This window comes from Alligator mississippiensis, chromosome 11, assembly GCF_030867095.1.
Source record: "Alligator mississippiensis isolate rAllMis1 chromosome 11, rAllMis1, whole genome shotgun sequence".
Classification (NCBI taxonomy): domain Eukaryota; kingdom Metazoa; phylum Chordata; order Crocodylia; family Alligatoridae; genus Alligator; species Alligator mississippiensis.
This window is the reverse complement of record NC_081834.1, coordinates 5,056,998-5,070,957: the sequence shown is the minus strand read 5'-3', so window position 1 is coordinate 5,070,957 and position 13,960 is coordinate 5,056,998. Positions and strand designations below refer to the sequence as shown.

At 44.1% G+C, this 13,960-nt stretch overlaps 1 protein-coding gene across 6 annotated transcripts in view; it reads right to left on the bottom strand.

Annotated features, from left to right (window-relative positions):
- Window positions 1-8,054, bottom strand: part of MEGF11 (multiple EGF like domains 11) — a 392,338-nt gene extending 384,284 nt beyond the window's left edge. For 3 of the 6 annotated variants that reach the window (XM_059714538.1, XM_059714541.1, XM_059714539.1), the window contains exon 1: window positions 7,533-8,049. The gene's annotated coding sequence lies outside the window, so the exon portion shown is untranslated. Of the gene's footprint in view, window positions 1-7,528 lie in introns of all 6 variants that reach the window. The other 3 variants (XM_059714543.1, XM_059714542.1, XM_059714540.1) reach the window with 3 other exon arrangements.
- Between the last annotated feature and the right edge of the window lie 5,906 nt (window positions 8,055-13,960).

Here is a 13,960-nt window from a genome sequence, read left to right as displayed (position 1 = left end):
TCTTTACTGTCAGACCCTACCTCTCCCCGAGCACACAAAATGAAGAGCAAATTTTAAAACAATAACCTTAAAAGTAAACATGGCTGTAGCAATTTGCATACTGTACCCATACACTTACTCATCCAGAATTAAGACGTCACCTTTTTTGAAACGGCTGCAAGTTTTAGTACAGGTACTGCATAAACAGTTTTGAGCAGCACACTAGCACCTACTTATCTGTAATACCAGCTATACATCATATTAGTCCAAAGTCAAAGGCTCATGATTTACCACATAATTCATTGGGCTGGGCCCCACCAGAGTCAACAGCATTTCAAGCCACACTGACCCCACCGTGTACTTCAGATACCCCCCTGCCCCCAAACAAAGGCTCCATGTGCTAATTAGCCCTCATTCATGACTAGAATCATGTGTTCTTATCACAAGTTCTAGGATGCTCCAAAACGTATATGGAGATGAGGCATAAGGCAACTTGGTCCAGCTTCACCTTATGGAAGGCAGGGCCACACAAATCATGTGTGAAAGGCTGAAAGGGGGCAACAGAGGGATTCTGGGCACACTGTATGCAATACTGTGGCTCACCATGACTTGACAAACTCGGTAGTGAGGGGGGACTGCACTTAATGAGCAGTACTAGATGTCTTATTCAGATGGGCTATACTAACCCATTTTTGTGGTAGGTATTGTGGTAGGTATTTAGTACCCGCTGAGGTATTAGGGCTTAAAGCCCATTTTATGGAAATGGGAGCCTCTTCCTTAATTTGCTCCTGCACCCATATGGCTGAGGGCAGGCAAAACTTGAAGGAATCCAAGCCTCCAGGCTTGGGCCTGCACGTAGGATGCCTGCCAAACGATTTTAGAAATATCTGAAGCCCCTGGTGGGGGTGGAAGATGTTTGCCAGTTGTAGGACCACTTGTGGTTCTGGACTGACTCACACATTTCGACTTGATTTGGCTGATTTGGCTTGGAACACAAAAAATTTCTATTCGTTTGTTTTTTTTTTTGTGGTAGGGTTTCCACCAGCAGGTTTGCCCAATGTGGGTCACGCGTTTTGTAGTCCTGCTCACCACTGACTGCATTTAAATCAGCTTCATAGCTGGTTTCCATTTCTGAGCACATGCTCGTTCTGGCACCAGTTTAATGGCAGACAATGTATTTAGTGAGATTTTGTTGCATGTAACTATAATATAGAGGACTTTTTCCCCTATGCAAATTGGGAAGGAAAACCTTATCTTGTATTCAAGTAAATAAGTAAACCTTTTGCTAATATCTGGACAACAAACACCTGATGGCAAATATTGCTACTGGACTAGACTTTCAGCAGGTCCCAATTGAGGATCCAGCCTGTTTGTTATCATTTGTGGTTAGATGCACCCAGAGATCCTCATTGTCTATGGGAAGACATTATTTCTGCGCCCCTCCCCCCCCAACCAAGAGTTTAGAGTCTAATACTAAGACACAAGGAACAGCATCTACTCCTACAGCAGAATGGTCTCATTACAGTAATTCTCTTCTTACATAAAAATTCTTTCTGTATTTCTGACCATCATTATTTACCATCAGGCACCGTTTTGTAAATATAATTTACCACTGCTGTAAATTCCTCAAGACTTATTCCCAGTAGCCCTCACTATAGATATTGTGTCTAATCAATCCTCAATTACTATGCAAATATATCCTATAGGCTACTGATGTCTTTCCTTTCAAACACTTAATACATAATTAATGATAGTTCTAATGGCACAGAAGAATCCAACCAAAAGAGCCTCTCACTATAAATTATAGTTATCCAGCTACAGAAGGTTGGTTTATTGGGGTACTTATTATTCAGGATTTTTGCAGCCTTCTGAAAAAAGCAATGTCTAGTATTTCTAATCAGTAACTGCTGATACTGTACTTCTCCCCTCGAAACAATATTTTACATAACAAGTCTGAATGATACACAAGTTCCACAGTCCTATCTTTACACAGTGTCCTTAAGGTTAGAGCTTGGTATCCTTATTCAGGGAAACTGCACAATGACTTCAAGCCTTTAGTTAAAAAGTGTAAACACCTCACTCTGCAAACAATAGTTACTGAATCTGTTAAGTGAAGATCCATATTTTAACAATAAAGAGAATGTACCTGTAAAACAGTTTTTTCACAGGCCTATCTCCTTTTAAGTGTATATGTTACAGCAGAATTTCATATTACATTAATTTTAACAGTAACTGGGTGAACAAACATAGCCTTCATGCTAACTTTTTCTTTGCTGCTCTTTGGCTTTTACATAGTTGTAAACTTTTACATAGTTGTAAACTAAAGCACACTGAAATGCTTGAAAATTTAAATAATATAATATATTGGATTTCATGTTGGCATCTAGACTTCTGCCAACTCACAGCTTATATATATATATATAACGCATGCATTCTAATATTATAAAATGCCTAAGTCTGTCTGTCTGTCTGTAATGCTTTATTTGCACTCTGATTGGCTGATGGAAACAGCTAATCAGAGTGCTCCAAGCATGAGGGAGCACCACCATTCCAAAGCCACGCTGAGGACTGGGCAGAGGTGCTGCTGACCTCGCCTCCCCCACCCCTTTCCCTGCAACCAACACCAAGGACTGGACAGAGGGTGGGGGAGCCTCCTCACCACTCCTTGCAAGAGGCAAAACAGTGGCAGCATGGGGTGTCAGGTGACAGCACTCCATCCCAGTCCCCCAGCCCCGCCCCCCCCAACATTCTTGATGGGCATTTAGCTAGTATACATGCAAGTGCAAAGTTCTACCTAGCTTAATGTCAAAAGTTTGCCAACACCAATCCAGTTTAAACTACAGTTCAGTTTGAGATAATTGTTAGGAACGTATGAATGATTATTTCTTATGTGGCAGTTTAGAAGCCTCACTCACCCTTCTTCATTCCAAAACAAAAACACTGATGGGCAACTGCTGTGTAAATACACACACTACAGAAGTTATTCCAAAAGCATCTATGCCGGGGGGGGGGAAATCTATAAAACCCTTTATAAAGGAAATGCTGCCTTAAAGCACATTCTTCCCTAAAATTTCAATGGATGACTGTTCACATGGTGCTTTAGAGAATTTATTATGCATTGCTTTCTACAAGAGGTAACTTTTGTGATACTTAAAGTGTATCTATAAAATGAGTGATTGGCCTTTTTTGCTTGATAAAATGCCTATCTGAAATGTACAGAAAAAAGGAAATTAAAGTGGAAAAAAGGATAGTGCAACATTAGACACTTTTACTGAGTTTGAAAAATGGTAGGTGTTGAAACTTTAATGATTTTGATTTGCCTTACTCATTTCTACAAGAAGAGGTTAAATACAGTTGCAAATTAATCACAAGCACTTCTTTAAAGTGATATTTATAGCTTTTACATTTAAATGAAGGCAAACAAAAGTATAATTTATGGTATAATAATCCACATACCGGTCCATTGTTTTAATTCTTTAATAGAAGCTAAGCGAGCTGTAGCAAGTAGATAAAACCCTTTGAATACTGAAATACTGCCATATTCTGCCTTGACAGGTCTTCTGCTTCTACGAGTATTTATGATTTTACTGCTACTTGAGAACCACAAATGAGATTGCATGTCAATGAGTCTGTTTCAGTCTGAATTGAGAGGTTTCCCCGACACAGCAAAATCATAATTCAGTCTCTGTCTCTCTACCATCCTCAACCTCTCTGCTGAGACTGCTAACAAAGGGCTTGATGCTGGACTCTTTACAGAGGCCACATTCTACAGCCCATGCAATCCCATGACTTCACTGGACTTCCATGGTGTACAAAAGGAGGTAACACTCTGCTCTGGATAAAGAACGTAACTGCAAGGGCATGAGCACTCATCTCCTAGGCCTCAGGCATTGATGGACAGCTCATTCTACATTTCAGCCCAATAAAGTCACCCATCAGTTCCATAGCCTACTACCGGGCTCTAGAGCAAATCAGTCTCTTGATTCAACTGTTTGTGGGCTCCTAAATGACATTACAATATTTTCTCTTTAAAATCCTTTTAGAAAAGTTGTATATCAAACTGGAAGGTACCATGTACATGGTGTTATCATAATGGTACCATATGCCAGTTGACTACTTCCAAATCATTCATGCTTCTTTCACTTGGCAGATTTTACAACTGAGATATAGAGCCTGACTCTACTTTCACTTGCTTGGGTTTTACATCAGTGCACCATGTGCTCCTGATTTACACTGGTGGGGAAGGAAAAGCAATATCAAAAACTCTGGCATTTACTATTCGAAAAGAGATTTATTAAAATGAGCATGCCAAATCTTTCATGATTTTGAATGCCTTGTTTTTATTGGTCACTTTATGGAGTACTCCCTGGTTTCCAACAATTATCTGACTGCATTGGCTTTAAAAGCATACTTCACCTTTCCGACTATATAGTTTGAGTTCTTTCAATTTGCCTTCTGGTTCTGAACCTTTTAAGGGCTTCTGCTTTCCAGCTTTTCCCCACAAGACCTTTTTTAAATGCAAGCTGTGCTTCTTACTTAGTCACAGCAATGCAGAAGTTGGAGATTTATGAAAAACGCAAAATTGAACAAGACTTGCAATAAAGCTGTGAGTTGGCAAAAGTCTAGATCCCAACATGAAATCCAAGAATTGCTGCCCTTCAGGGGAATTCCAATCCAGATCTGACCTTTGCAACTCACTCCCAAATCTAATTTGGTTTATCAATGAGCTAGAGAGAGAGATTTGTCAAGCTTCGCCACTCTCAAATCTGACCCAACGTCAGGCTGTCATATTCCCGACAGAAGAAATTCTGCAATCCTTTTTTAATCTTTGAAACTGTTTTCAGAGTCACGGTTAGCACTTGGAAAACATATTCCGTTGACAGCCCTCAAGCATGAAGCTCAGGAGGCGGCAGGGCCAAAGCTAGCTCCTCCATACTTCCAGCCCCTGTGACCCACCTCTATTCTGAAAGGGCCCATGTCTAGTAACACGTGCAGCTCAGCCTCGCTGCTCATTCAGCTGCCAGCCTCTCTGCTCTGGCTGTATCTAAGGTTCATTTTCTCGGTGCTAATTCTAATAGTAAAGAAAGATTGCTAGGGCCACAAATTAGACTTCGATCTTGTTTGCAATCTTGTGAGAGTTGCACAGGCTCTTGCTGCCTCCCTGTTGCATTTTTTGTGAACAGGCAGAGTGCTGACAGTACTCTTGCACTGCTTTGTTCCAGGAAGAAGGATTCATGTACATTTCAATACTCTCCCTATACATCTAGTAGCCAGAGAGGAGAAACTGCCTGTAGTGCATGAGTCTATCATTTGCACGCACTTATTTTCATCATACAACTCCCACGGAATTCTGAATTTTGTATTGGTCCATTAGGCTGAGTAACTGTGATTCTCTTTATACTGCAGCCATTGTTTTGGAGATGCTAGCCCAGATTCTCAGCTCCCGTAAATCACTGTAGCTGTACAGGGCTGGCACATAATCTTTAATTTCTAAAATCATCATCGCATTTTTTAAACCCTTCCTGGCAATGCATGCTGACAAGGTGCGCTGTGTTCAATGGAAGCATCACAGAGCAGGTTTTGGCTTGCGTTTTATAAAGCAGGTTCTATTTGCAGTTTGTCTGTTTTGAGAGGTTCTCTTTCACTTTTCTACCAGCTCTTTCATGCTTCTCTTCTTAGCGTATAGGATTTAGCGAGGTTATCGGATCTGTACAAGGAGCAGCACCAAGTATGACATTGGTGCTGTTAACCCGTTAGTTCTTTTTTCAAGCTTTTCATTAACATTCAAGCAGTCCTTCCCCCAAGGGATAACTCATTTGCTCATGGCAATGACTATTTCCATGGTTTCAGGTGTTTCATGCTATTTAGTTCTGATCATTTGTCAGTTACACGTGGCACAAAATTCACCCAGGGCCAGAGGCAAAGTTTGATGCACAGACTGCACTGAACTCTCAGCAACAGAAATGGGCTTTGGATCCGAACCAGACTAAGACTGCTACTGTGTGCCTGCACAAATTAAGGAAACAGTGCCATGAGCCCCATGCTTTCCCATCAGCACACCTGTGCAGAAAAGTTTATCCCCATCCCCAGCAGACCAGACAGAAGCAGTCTAAACTCAACCTGTTACGGCTGATAGCTTGGGGGAGAGAACCCCACCTTTACTGTGGTGCTGAGAGCACTCTGCAACTCTTCATGAGGTGTGTATAATGCGTGCGAATGTGCCCCCACCCCACCACCTTTGCAGGTTTCCTGCTTGCTTCTGCAAGAAAAGAGCTTACAGCTTTCATATAAAGTAACTGTGAACTGTATAAACACTCCATTACAATCCCTGCCCCAGAGATTTCCACAACAGCACTGCCAAAAGTAGTAATTATATAGCAGCATTTTAGTATGCAATAGTCTGCAGCACTTCTCCAAGCTGAACAACCAGAGCAGGATCATAAATATTATATTTAAAATAGTAGCTCAAATCACATGGTTTGGAAAACAATAACCAGGCACATGCTCTGTAGTAGCATGGAATTAGGAATGATTTTACAGACTCAAAAGGCTTGAATGAACTGTGATCACAGTATAGACAAATGGTCTGTACAAGCAATGGTTGGAGGTGCATTCACATTTCTATTATAATGGCCAGATTATAATTTTGCCTAACCCATTTGCTTAATGATGAAGTCTGGTGGAAAACATCTAAAGCATGACACATTACTCAAGCAAAGCAACCACTGGTCAGCTGGCCATTTCTAAGTGGGAAAGCTTGCTCTCACCCCAAGCACCATCCATGGGAAGAAGTAGCAGCTTCTTGGTTTGTACGTCTCTCTTTTTTTTTTTTTAAAGTTCTACTTGTTTTTATTAGAGTAAAACAAGCCAAGTTCGTTTGAGTGCTTTCGAGGACCGCAGCATAAAACATCTCCACTACAGCTCAATTAACTGCTGCAGCCATCTGTTTTCTGGATGAAAAGGATGAAAGTTTGAATAAGCAAAAAGAGCTGCCTCCCAATGATCTGAGGAGGAGCAAGGCAGGTGCTTTATTGGGAAGAACGGCCAGAAACTTTCTCAACACAACGTCCCCGGAAAACGTTTAAGCATCAGACTTTGTGACCTGCTCCCCGGCTGCCCCTGCGGAACAGAGACCCAATGAGAACCAAGTGCAACAGCCCGAAGCCTCCAGGATCCCCTGCAAGTTGGCGGCGGACAAGGAGTGCATCCCGCAGCCGCGCGTGAACGTGTCCGCGGCCGGCCGTGCGGACTGGCCCCTGCCTTCCCGCAGCCCGCGGCCGAGCAGAACAGGGAGAAGGCGCCGCGGCGCAGCCGCCGGGAAGGGGTAGCGGGCTCCCCCCTGCAGGGGAGCTGCTCGGAGGGACGGCGCCGGGGGGCTGCAGGACCAGGGAGGAGGTGCCAGGGCTGTGCCCTGCCCGGGCCGAGCCCCCGAGGGGCGCGGCGGGAGCCGGGGGAGCCTCCCGCGGCCGGGGAAGGAGCCGGGAGGCAGCTCAGCGAGCGCAGGCAGAGGGGTCCCCGGGGGGGAAAAGACATCTATCTACCTACCTACCTACCTCGGGCGCCGGAGCCTTCCCGCCGGCGGCCGGGCTGCGGCGGAGCCAGCGTGGAGCGGCCGGAGAAGGAGGCGGCCGAGCGCTAGCTGCGGCGGGGCCGGGGATGGAGCCGGAGCCGCTGCCGGGCACTCCAGGCGCCTCTTCGGCTGTGTTGGGAAAGTTGCCGCGGCCACGCGACCCGCCTTAAACCCGCCTCCCCGCAGCCCCGGGGGAGGGACGGGGCGGGGGCTGCGGAGCCTCGCGGTCCTCGGAGCAGCGCCGGGCCCGGCTCGGCCGCCCCCTCCCCCTGCAAACTTCTCCGAGGGGCCGGGAAGGGTCATCCGCCCCGTGACCCCGCGGTCTCCTAATCGCAACCCTGGCTGCCCGCCCGCCGTCCGGTTCTGGGCGGCGGGGGGCAGCACTGGGCCCGATGCCCGCCTCAGCCGTGCAGCAGGCGCCCGGGACCGGGATCGGGCCCGCCCTGCCCGCTGCAGCCCGGGGCTCGGCCGCGACTTTGCGGCTCCGGGCGGGCTGTGGCGCGGCGGACTCGCTGCCGGCGCCCTTGGCCCTGCGCCGGGAGCGAGCCCAGCGCCCGGCAAGGACGAGGCGGCGGAGCGGAGCGGAGCGGGCCGGGCTGGCTGCGAGCTCCCACCACCGCACAACTTCTGGTCCCCGCGCTCCCACCTCCTCCCGGCTCCGAGGCTCGTGTGTCTCGTCCCAGCCGAGCCCAGGCCAGGGTGGTGCTGGCAGGCACTGCTGCTGCCCCCCCAGCTCTAGGCTACTTTCCTTTCCTCCCTATCGCTGCTTACATGGGCAGGGGCAGGGGCAGGAGCCGGGGGAGCGGCTGAGAACTTCCCCCACCTGCTTGTTCCTTCCACCAGTTTTTAGAAACTTCTTCAGCAACAGCAGCAGCATCAATAATACATCAGCTGCCACCTTTCTCTGTTAGCTTATTTTCAATATTTAATACAATTGAATATCGATTAAGTTTTGAACTTAATTTCTTGAACAAATAGATCCAAGTTAATTCCTTTTTTATTATTATTATTTGCATAAGGGTATTAAAAACTCCAGCTGCTCTGGACTGATTGCGCTGGCTTTGACCAGCAGCTCACTGCCATGGCTGCCCAGCAGCAGAACAGAGCTGGCTTTCCAGATCTTCCACATTAACAGCTCTGTATTCCGCTGACTTCTCTGAAACACCTGAAGTTTACTGAACATAATTTAGGCCAGACACTTGCAAGTGGATGTCTTAAGCCTTCTCATCTGTGTAGCCAACAAAGAGCTGTGGTGCTCCATTGTCGTTTCCACAGTGTTTTGACTCCAGCAAGTAGCTGGGGATACTCTGTGAAGTTGTAGTAGTCTGTGGCATTCTTGGCATCAGTAACAGATATTACACTGCGCCCTAAATGTATAGCTTTCTCTTTTTTCCATGCTGGAAAGGCCTGTCCTGGTCTTACTGGGACAAAATCCCACTCATCTATTATTGTGAGTTATTCTTTTATTCTTTCAATGTCAGCTTCTGCCCTTTCTGAGATAAGCCTACAATTAGAGAGTTTAGTATGGGCGTTTCCAAAGTGTCGTGCCTGGGAGGCCATTTCAAAGGGGCAGTCATGGGTGGTGGGCCGCATCTGGCCGATGGGCCACACTTTGGGCACTCATGCTTTAGTAAGTTTCAGTGCTTCTGACTAGGCGCGGTTTAAACTCTCGTTATGTTAGAGCCTACTCAGGGAGCAATACTACTCTAGAAAGGGACGTGGAAATACAGTAGCACTGTACAGCCTCACATTAACTACATTTCAATACTCCACATTAAACAGGCACAATTTACAATAAAAATGATGCTGCAATTCCATCTTCTAGTGCTGGCTCAACACAGCCCACCTATGAAGTCAACCTAGGATCTGAAAGTCAAGTCAGGCTCTTTCTGACCTCTGAATCAGAACCAGTTACAAAGGTCTGTTCTCAGTCATAGGTGTTCTGAAATACGCCTTGGTTACGCCTGGCTAGTCCTCAAGTTGGTGTCACTGAGAGCAGAATCTGAAGAAAATGAGGTTGCAACAGTGGTTTTGCAACAGGAAACTACTTAATAATTCTGCTGATCAAATACAAGCTAGAAAAGAATTCGGTTCCCTCTTCCAGAGCTCTCCTAGGATTATAGGAGCTAGAAGTAATATAGCTGACTTACAGTCTACACAGGCAGTGAAATCCCAGTGCTGCTGTCTTCATTGGGTCCAAGATTTTTCCCAGGAAGCAGACCTGCTAAATAAAAAGGCATCCTTAGTACAAACTTTCCTTCAGTCAAATCACCTTAGTTAAATACACTGATGCTTCTGTTCGCTCGCTTCCACCTGTGCAACTCAGAACTAGCCTCTTTTCTACTTCCACTTTTTCCATATGCCATTTCTTTTTTCAGAAAACGAGAATCAGGTCTGAGAAAAAATACATACTATTGAATCATATTCTTTTTTGTAAGAGACAGCTTTACCTCTCACAAAAGTATTGCATATTTAACATTAAAACTCAAGAAATTAAGCATGTACAATTTTTCTGAACAATAATGGTAGAAAAGAAAAACACGACTTCCAAGATGTAAGCAGGAATTTTTCCTTGTTTTTATAGAACTATTCAGGGTTTCAGTTTATGAATCACTTTGTTCCCCGCAATAAGATGCTGTCTATGCAATCAGTGATGATAAATGGCATGTAATTGTAAACTTGATATTGGTTTTCAATATTGAATTTATCATTCTGTCCTCTTAACACATATTAAATACTTTAAAGAATTTATATATTTGTTTGATATATCTGTGATTGTTTTCAATATGTAAAATTTATTAGTTTTCTAGTTTTTGAGAATCTACCAGGAGACAACATCATTAATAATGTTGAATAATAGTGCTGGCCTCTTTTTACGCCCAGCTACCTTCTACTGATACAAAACATCCAAATCAAATAAAAATATATTAGATTTAGGCACTGTAGACAATCCATCCTTAATCAGATCCTGATCCTGCGCACTCCATTCTTGACTTCCCTGGTAGATTTACCTGACAAGGGTGAGCAGGATTGTGTCTTGCTTTGGAATTGTAAACCCAGCATTTCTAGGATTCAGTGACAAGGTGGTGTTCAACCTACAAAACAGGGAGGCAGCACTGAATTTCCCCAAAGCATAAAGGTGCCTAGATTTGTTCCTGGTTTAGGTCCATCTCTAAACACAATGTTCACTTACCTTTATTTTAAACATGGTCTTACAGTACCCAGGGAGATGTATGCTAAATTATCAGTCTCTTCCCTTTACAGATGCTAGACAGCTAGGGAAAAAGAAAAAAATATCGACTCAGCATAATGCTAGAAAAAATGTAAATATTAATACATATTCAGTACAGGAACTAGTAATCTAATTTGAATAGATGTTCAAGAGGGTATGGTCTGTTTCAAAGCCTACTGATGTAAATGGGAATATTTCCATTAATGTTAATGGACTTTGGATCAGGCTTATAGTCTGCCCCCACATGCCTGCAACTTTTATGGGCTCTAGAGGGACATTAAAAATCAACTGAGGTAGGACTGGTGATTAGGGGATTCTTAAAAAGTCTAGATCTGCATAAAAGATGCTAGTGTTTCCAGGTGCATTTTGGCAGAGGAAGAGTGGAATTGTGCCATTGTTTGCAGTGTATGACATTGGCCAGTGTCAGAGAAGGATACCAAAATAGATGGAAAATCAACCTGGCATGCCTAAGTTCTTATTAACATTAACAAGGGAGATGCATGTGTACTAAGAGGAGAAGAACCCCCTTTTAATAAAAAAAAAATATATAAAAAGCAGCACATGAGACACATAATTGATAGCAATGTCACATAGGTCAATGGCAGCTATTTTTTCCACTGAAAATTCCTGTATTGATGGCTTTAAAAACTAGGTTTCTCTCTCACAACAGAACAAGTGGGGTGATGCCCATTGTACCTTTCCTGTACCCTGGAAGTACCTTTAAAGGACAGTTTGTTTGGCAAGGCCTGTCTTTGGCCAGTCTGCAGAACATACCAGTCATCTTACCCTCCACACTTAGGATGCAAGTCCTGCGCTTAGGAACAATCCAATGCACTGGTAGAGGGTGGAGACTGGCTGGTTAAGCAGCAGCTCTGCAGAAAGGAACTGGGGGCGACAGTGGACAATAAGCTGAATAGGAGCCAGCAGCGTGTCCTTGTTGCCAAGAAGGCTAATGGCATACTGGGCTGCATTCGTAGGAGTGTTACCAGCAGATTGAGGGAAGTGATTCTTCCCCTCTATCTGACACTGGGGAGGCCACATCTGGAGTCCTGTGTCCAGTTTTGGGTCCCCACTACAGAAAGGATGTAAACAAATTGGAGAGAGTCCAGCAGAGGACAATGAAAATGGTTAGGGGGATGGGGCACATGACTTCTGATGGAACTGGGCTTATTTAGTTTGGAGAAGAGAAGACTGAGGGGTATATAATAGCACCCTTTATCTACCTGAAGTGTAATGGAGGATGGATCTACACTGATCTTAAGAGTGGCAGATGACAGACCAAGGAGCAGTGGTCTCAAGTTGCAGCAAGGGAAGTTGAAGTTACAATTAGGGAAAACTCTCTCACTAGGAGGGTAGTAAAGCACTGGAACAGGTTACCCAGAGAGGTGATGGAATCTCTGCCCTTGGAGGTTTTTAAGACCCAGCTGGACAAAGCCTTGGCTGGAATGATCTAGTTGGGGCAGTCCTGCTTTGAGCTAGATGGTTGGACTAGATAATTTCCTGAAGTCCCTTCCAACCCTAATTTTCTATGATTCTGTAACAGGCCACAAGAGGACACAGCAAGCACTGGTCTTTGAGTGGGGCAGAGCTAATGTGGCTGAGATATGCTGATTCAGCAGTCCCCCATAAGAAACGTACATAAGTTCCCAACACTTGAAGCTGCCACCTCAGACAGTAACCACAAAAGAAGGCAGACACTAGTACCATGGTCAGCTCTTCCTTCTCACCACATACAGTGGGACCAAGTGATGATGATGTACACTTCCTAGTGCCAGCAAGAGGAAAAGAAATGCCCCAGTTAAAACTGGGATTAAACCAGATACAGATTCATGGGGCTGCTGTGCAGAAACAAGCCTACAAGCCCCCTTTACATATGTGCTGTACACATCTGTATCTCCTCTAAAGAGGGACTGTGTGGTTTGATCAATTGTTGTATAGGACTTCAGAAAATGTGCCTGCCCTGCAGGTGCTACAGAACGGCAAATCACTAATCAGGACATTTAAAAAAAAATTTACAATTTTCAGATGTTAGTGAAATTACATTTTTGAAAATGTAATGGAAAAAACAAGAAAATGTTAATAGGAACTCCCACAAAAATGCTTTATTTTAAAAGTCAGCTTAAAAAAAATTGTGTTTTACTAATCGGTATTCATATGTAAAGTTTGAAAAGTCAATAGTTTATTGTACATAGTTTTTAAAATGAACTATACTGTGAAGCATTTATTTATCAATTTTGCCATTCTACAAGGGAAAAGTCTTTCCTAGGATATTTTTGGTAGCATATGACTAAGTAGCAAAATTAAAACAAGGAAATTAATAACTACACGGCATTTCAATCCCATCAACTCTAATCAGCATAAATCCATTCTAATTAAATCCTGCAAATCCTAAGGATACCTTACACATAGCCCTTTATTATAGGGAGGAGATAAACGGGCACATTGAACAGAAATGGAAAACAGGCACAAAGTCTCAGAAGAAAACAAGGATGACAACATACTGAAAGTTCTAGCACTTTTTTAAAGTATTGCTATGTCCAAAGTAGTTTCTGATTGGTTGAAACAAATAAAGTTTGTCCTCTAACCCTTAAAGACCATCACAAGTCAAATGAAGGATTATTGGGAAGAATCAGTAAATCAGTAATGATATGCTGACCCCTGCTAGAGTGAAGCTGACTACACCTGCCTATGTCCTTAGACCAACACGGCTACAACCTACACCCCTGCAAGGGAGAAGCTGAGGCACTTTATAATTAGCAAGTCAGGCCTGGTGAATACTGCCCACCAATGAACAGACAAACTCAAAAGGTTCACTGGGTATAATGGAAACCAGGCACTAGAGCTTTTGTCTGTTCAGTCTTTTCAATTAAAAATAAGCAGCTGTGTCTTTACTCTGCATTTAGGGCTTATTTCAAACCCTATGGAAGGAGTCTTTGTATTGAGTCCAACAGGCTGGACCAGGTACTTACAGAGCAATGAAGACCTGGAAGACTACTGCCCATTAGGAAAGCTTCCTCATTCCTCCTAAGTCCATTCAGAAGGCAATATTTTACAGTTTGGGTGGCCAAAAACTGGAACCAACTTCCCAGGGAAGTGGTCCTCGCTCCTACCTTGGGCAAATTCAAGAGGAGGTTGGATGATCACCTGTCTGGGGTCTTGTGAACCCAGCATTCATTCCT